This window comes from Macrobrachium rosenbergii, chromosome 34 (assembly GCF_040412425.1).
Source record: "Macrobrachium rosenbergii isolate ZJJX-2024 chromosome 34, ASM4041242v1, whole genome shotgun sequence".
Taxonomy (NCBI): domain Eukaryota; kingdom Metazoa; phylum Arthropoda; class Malacostraca; order Decapoda; family Palaemonidae; genus Macrobrachium; species Macrobrachium rosenbergii.
In genome coordinates, this window is record NC_089774.1 from 4,651,550 (window position 1) to 4,659,049 (window position 7,500).

Below are 7,500 nucleotides of genomic sequence, written 5' to 3' on the forward strand. Positions count from 1 at the left end.
AATAATAATAATAATAATAATAATAATAATAATAATAATAATAATAATAATAATAATAATAATAATAATAATAATAATATTATTATTATTATTATTATGTGCATGTTCAGCTTAAGTATACAGTTTGCAGACAGATAGATATATATATGTATACATATGTGTATATATATATATATATATATATATATATATATATATATATATATATATATATATATATATATATATATATATATATATATATATATATTCATAATGTTGCAGTCTTAGCACTTTTTGTAAGTTCTACTGCAGTACAAGCTAAAGAAACACTTTACAAAAGTGCTAAAAAGTTCCTGTCAGACTTATTTTAAAATAAAAATCCAGAACTTTTAAATCTCATTTGACTTGCAGGAAAACGACTGACAAAGCCTAGGCCTATGTTCTCGTCTGGTTACTATCTTAACCTAACCTTTTTAATCTAACCTAACTTAGTACCCATATGAATCAGGTATCTTCCTATTTCATGGAGTATATATAGATAGCTACCAGTCTAACCAAACCTTTAAAATATAATTTCACACATGTAGAAATGTGTAAAAATATATTTGAATGAATAAGACCCACATCTATAACATTTATATATCACAAACTGAATTGAAATCCCTAACTTAACGTTCTCTGTTACTTCTCAGCCTATTAATTGTTGCAAGTTTCATTTAAGTTAACTTAAGTTTTTTTTTATTTGATAATTATCTTTTTGAAAATTGGCCAAGGCACGAAAAAGAAATAAATATGTGAAACGCATTTGATTAAATGAACAAAGTCATATCTGTACTTAAGCGCAGTGGGTGAGCGCTGTAGACTGCTAGACTCACAGGTTTGGATGCTTTCAAAGATATTATTATTATTATTATTATTATTATTATTATTATTATTATTATTATTATTATTATTATTGAAGACCATTCCTAAGACGGGTGATGAAGCAAGTGTCCTAAAGGAAACATTTATTATATTCTGACCAATTTTTGGCTCTAAGTAATCGAAAAATTCCTTGACAATGCTCAACCCTGTTCGCTGGTTAACAGACGGTGATGACGAACTCATATCATAAAGTCAATTCTAGCGATAAAATGTTTATATATTTATCCCTCCTGTATAAAGCAATGATTGTTCATTGTTTATCGCCTGTAAATAAAATTTTAGCTACAGTTAGCTCCAAGAATTAATGTAGATTCAAGGGGAGCTATGGAGACAAGGTTGCAACTTTACAATGTAACGAATAATATCCCTGAGTTTAGGTAAAAAGATGTGGCAACTCTGCATATGGTAAAAAAAAAAAGGTTAAACGTGTGATCACGTGACCAAAAGCATATTTACTATATGTCAAAGTAATGTTGTTTAAGTAGCCATGTTATTTTATATGGAAAGCAAGAAACGCCAGTCTCATGATAAAAGACGCAGAAGCCTCCTTTGTATCGTGCCGTCGTTATACAAATCTCTCTCTCTCTCTCTCTCTCTCTCTCTCTCTCTCTCTCTCTCTCTCTAACGAAAGTGGCGTCGTTAAGATCTATATCAGTACGGTACTAAGATAAATCCTTGCCTGGCGATTTACTGTGGTCTAACGGCCATCAGTCTAAGAATTCATCCGAAGCTCCTGGTTTGATTAAAGACAGGGACACGTAACATCAGTCACTATCAACCAATTTAGTAGTCACTATTTTCCTATGTGTATAGTTGCACTCGTCAGTTAGTTCATAGTGTGAACCATAATTTTACAGTGCAGTGACTAAATTATGGCTTTTACATCGCATAAGCAGCTTCAGTTTAGGTTCTATTAGCTAATGGAAGATGATCTATAAACACCAATTATTCCCATATTTTTATTGGTTTTACTCAATTCTTCCTTTAATACAATTCCTATTCAGGTCCTATTTGCTAGTTATTTAATATGTCAGGTTCCTTCTTAACATAAATCTATAAACATTTCGCTTAAGGGACAAAATCATTCACGAATATAACTTTTACAGTGGTTACTTAGAAGTAGTCCTATACACTTGAAGATGGAACTTAGCCACCATGAGAATGCAGGGAATCTCAGCTTCACAGGACAAAAGTAATCTTAACTAAAATCTTAACCACCATATTTTATGGTGCTAACTACCATTTCATCATTACAATGGTCTGGTATAGTAGCTTCTGCAAAACTAGGTCTAGGTCTGTCACCAGTCAACCCTCCTCCCCCTGTCCGTTGAGGATTTTGGTATAGTACCTCGGCTAAACTGGCTTTCATAACGACTTCATTTCCTTTGATTTAGCTGTCGAATATAGTTTATTTGTATATTAACCAATAAACAAAGCCTACCTCTAAATGGCATTCAATGAGATTAATAAATCACTTATATTATAGACCTAATATTATGTGACAATCTGGAATGATGTCAAACGCTCATCTGATGGTTCAGCGTTTATAATATTCACCGTAATTTGATTAACATTCTAAAATCTGATTTACTGTGATTATCACAGAGAGAGAGAGAGAGAGAGAGAGAGAGAGAGAGAGAGAGAGAGAGAGAGAGAGAGAGAGAGAGAGAGAGAGAGATACCTTTTGCAATCTCTTACTTCACAATGATGAATGATTATCCACTAAATTTGCCTTAACTATTACACTGATAAATAGATAAATAATTATAGATTTAGATAAATTATTCTCCACTGCAATAAGTTAATTTTTTTTCAGAAAAGAACAGAAACTGACAATATCTCATTTTTATGTAACACATTTCCCTCAAGAACGCTTCTCATCATTAGTCCTAGTGATTCATATTTATTTTTATTATTTTTTCATATTTTTACTGCTACAATCAGTACACAAGATGGATAAGAAGAGGATGCTATTGCGCCTTTCCTACCTCTGTTTGAAAAAGAAACAAAGGACACGACGCAGAATCCAATGGGTGTATCCGCTAAATACTCAAAGAGATTTTATTTCATAAATACTCATTTTATTTCATTAAGCCTTGGGATAATAACCTTTGTTCTTCGGCTAATGATAAGTAGGATTTGATGCATTTATATGAGCAAGATAGTTTCATATTTTACTGTTATTCCTGAATGTTTGTGATATACTGCATTTGTTTTAGTTTTCTGTAGAAGAAAACTATTGTGCCGGCTTTGTCTGTCCGTCCGCACTTTTTTCTGTCCGCCCTCAGATCTTAGAAACCACCGAGGCTAGAGGGCTGCAAATTGGTATGTCGATCATCCACCCTCCAATCATCAGACATACCAAATTGCAGCCCTCTAGCCTGATTAGATTTTATTTTATTTAAGGTTAAAGTTAGCCGCCATAACCGTGCTTCTGGCAACGTACTTTTTACTTGTTTTATTAGGTCTACGTATTTTCTTAAGTTTTTCTTTGTATTATCATGGCAATAGCTCCTATAATTCTATTATATTAATTTTTTTCCATTATTTTTAGGATTTCCCTGAAGGTGTGATTATAATATATATATATATATATATATATATATATATATATATATATATATATATATATATATATATATATATATATATATATATATTATATTTTTCTGATTAATATTTTTTTTTTTTTCTGATTATCCCAACTTGTTACTTCCAAAACCAACAAGATCTTATAAATAAATATTGATAAAATGACAAATCTGTTAAGTGAATAAATATTTTGTCATGCAAATTTTGAAGCCAAGATTCCCAGAGAGAGAGAGAGAGAGAGAGAGAGAGAGAGAGAGAGAGAGAGAGAGAGAGAGAGAGAGCCGAACATTGTTTAGCAAGTGCACGACACAAAAGAGGCTCATATTTCTTTGATGATTATAAGACTCGTGTATCGTGCTTTCGTGCAGTGCACTTTGTACCTAGACTAACACTGCGTTAGACTAAAACTGCTATTTCATTAATATCTCATCTGGCACTTCGTAAACGTGCCACATCTTCACGCGATTGCATGTTTAGCCACCGTTATTTTTATTATCTTTACTTGCAAACTGTCTCCTCAGCTCATCACTACTTGACCAAAACCTTGAAGCCAAATGCACCGTGGTGTCTGTAATCAATAGCAATTGGCCCAGTTTCTGTAAATTATGAAGCAATGACTTTGAGTAGTTGTTGCGCAAATGTGTTTGGAACGAAGTCACTTGATGACAAACGATCTTCTGTATTTCAAGAAAGGAATTATCAGGATACTAGTCTCTGTGCTTGCTTGGTTTGAGTAGCAGTTGCCTGGGTTGCTCTGTCAGAAGACTAGCGTATGTGGTTGTGGTACTAGACCTAAGCAAAGTTTTGAACGAAACAATAGCATGAAATTACTCAAAAACGCTTTATAAGATATATATATCCGATGGTTCGTAGACTGCTTCTGAATATGTATCGAAAACAAAGTCTAATAGTCTTATTTAACGGTGAATTTTCAGAATAACTTTCCGTAGTGAGATAAACCAGGTAGATGGTATTACGCCTAATGCTGTTTTGCTTATATTCACAACGTCACTCTGCTTGCAACAAGCGTTGCAGCTCTAAAAAGAATGTTTGAAATATGCAACTGCTATGCATAGGAACATGATACTCGGTTTAATTTCCGAAAAGAGCCAGATGGTTCTATTGAAATATAGCGACAGTCCAGTTCCTGACCCTAGACTCATGGCGAATGGCGAGATTGGAGAAATTTTAATTGTGTAATTCCTTTAGCGGATATACAATGAAAATGTTGACAAATATGACAACAGCAGTGTTACTGGAGTTTTAATGATCTGATGAGCGCTGGACGAGTAGCAGTTAGGCTATCGTGTGCAAAGAGTTCTTTAAAGAACCAGTTAATATCTTCTTCCACAATTGGTTGGTATCACAACCCCTTTTTCTGGTTTCAAAATCAAGCAACGAACTTCGATATTATTGAAACAAACAATGGTAGCTGGTGGTTCTTCACTCTTGTTTTGGTTGAAACTTGAATTTCAGAAGCCCTGAATATAAGTGGAACCTTCTTGTACCATGTTTGAATGTGAAGCCCTGAATTAAGAAGCTTCCTGAACATGGGTTGAACGTTAGAATGGTTTATTTATTTGCTGAATTATAAGAAACTGGAAGTTCTGTCTTAAGGAAGAAAGTATAAATAGGGCATTACATCAGATAAGGGATTTGTGTAATATGAGATATTGTAATATGAGTCCATTTTTATCAAGAAATATGAATTTGAAGATAAAAAGAAATGATTTCTGTCTGAATTAAACATTGTAACTATTTTTTACAACCAGTGAATTTTATCACTGATTCCATATAGTGATTTTATTTGTTTTATATTTATATTTATTGATTTTATTCCATTTCTGCTTAAATTCTTTAGTGCTTTGTAATGATCGAATAAAACATATCTATAAATTAGTGAAACTAAACTAAGTAAAGTTAAAGAAGTTAGACAGCCAAGTGAGAAGGCAGAAATTAATGCAGCTAAGGAAATAGCAAAGAGGAATTAGCCCCTTCTTTGTGAAATACGGAGCACTGTAAGCAACATCTTACTGTTTGAATAAGAAATTCATTTATCAATTTTAATATCACAGCTTCTGAGATACATACTACTTGTCTGTAGGTGAGGGGAGGTATCTTACTGACAGACAAATAGACTGACAGACATGAGTAGGGGTTGGGGGTGGTGGTGGAGGGTGGTGGGGGTTACATAAGAAGACAATGGGTCCTCCGGCGGGACAAAGAACGGTGCCAAATATTTTTGGGGGTTCCACCTTTCGCCCTAATTGGACTTAAAGGGAAACTGCCCAGTCAAAATGAGAGGTTCAGATTTAAATGACAATAGAGAATGATTATCTTTGTTCTTCAGTAAAGAGTCTGTGCATTATTTGATGTGGTTTCTGGGCGTCTGAATTCCTCCTTCCATCGGGTGGGTCTCTCAGGGCTCATTGGGACCCATTTTCGTGCAGCGCTGAACAGGACTGATTGAGGAGATTCATTGTTTTCGAAGGCTTGTTTTTCGAAATTGTGCTTGCAAGGGATTTTGGTATTGTTCATCTAGATGTCATTTATAAATCTTCAGAATATTTGATTTTTTTTTGACAGAATTATTCCAAAAATCTTATTAATATTACTTTATAATTTTGTAAACCATTTTTTGTTTTTTGTAAAAGAAAACTATTGTGCCGGCTTTGTCTGTCCGTCCGCACTTTTTCCTGTCCGCCCTCAGATCTTAAAACCTACCGAGGCTAGAGGGCTGCAAACTGGTATGTTGATCATCCATCCTCCAATCACCAAACATACCAAATTTCAGCCATCTAGGCTCAGCAGTTTTTATTTTATTTAAGGTTAAAGTTATTCATAATCATGCTTCTGACAACGATATAGAACAAGCCACCACCGCCCCGTGGTTAAAGTTTCACGGACCGCGACTCATACAGCATTATACCGAGACCACCGAAAGATAGATATATTTTCGGTGGCCTTGATTATCGCTGTGCAGAAAACTCGATTGCGCCGAAGAAACTTCGGCGCATTTTTTACTTATTTAGTCACGTGATCACATGATTAGCCCCATTTTTTCACTTGTAAATTATCTCTTTGGCTTAAACGGAAGTTTGCCCAAATTCTTGGAGCCAAGATTGATGTTCGCAATGGCTCCTCTAATCGATAGCAATTGGTCTCTAGCAAACATATCTGTAAATTATGGGCTAATGACTCTGAGTAGTTTATTGCGCAAGGTGCTTGGAAAGAAGTCAATTGAAAACAAGCAACCTGCAGTAGTTCCATGAAGGAATGATCAAGCTACTAGTCTCTGTACTTGCGTGGTTTGAGTAGCAGTTGCCTGGGCTACTTCGTCAGAAAACTAACATATGTGGAGGTGCTATTAGACCTAAGCAAAGTGTTTGACCGAAACGGTAGCGTTTGGTCATTTGAAAATAGGCTTTATAGAAAATATGTCTAATGGTTTGTAGGTTGCTTCTGAATACATATTGAAAACAAAGGCTAGTTGTCCTGTTTGACGGTGATTTTTTGAAATGGTTTTCTGTAAGGTAATTGATCAGCTGTCATTTGGTATGACGGAATAATGATATTAATAAAAATAATTTATTTTTACTGTATTCTGCTGGTATGACAAAATGCTATGATAATAATAATAATAATAATAATAATAATAATAATAATAATAATAATAATAATAATAATAACACCATCAAGCTTTCCAATTATACACCTTTCTAACTCAAAAAATTACTTTGGGGTGAGGTTGCTACCCCTATGACCTAATCCATCCTGGTTACAGCCCACCTCAATCGACTAACTACCAGGTACATAATTCACCGCTTTGGTAAATGGATATAAAATATATTTAGAAGGAATGGGCCGTCGTTGTTTCTTCACCCGCCCGGAGATCGATCTCGGGTTGGGAAGACTGGTAGCTGCTGGAACACAGTGAAAATAAGTGTTATCGTTATTTTAAAGTAATATTATTATTATTATTATTATTATTATTATTATTTT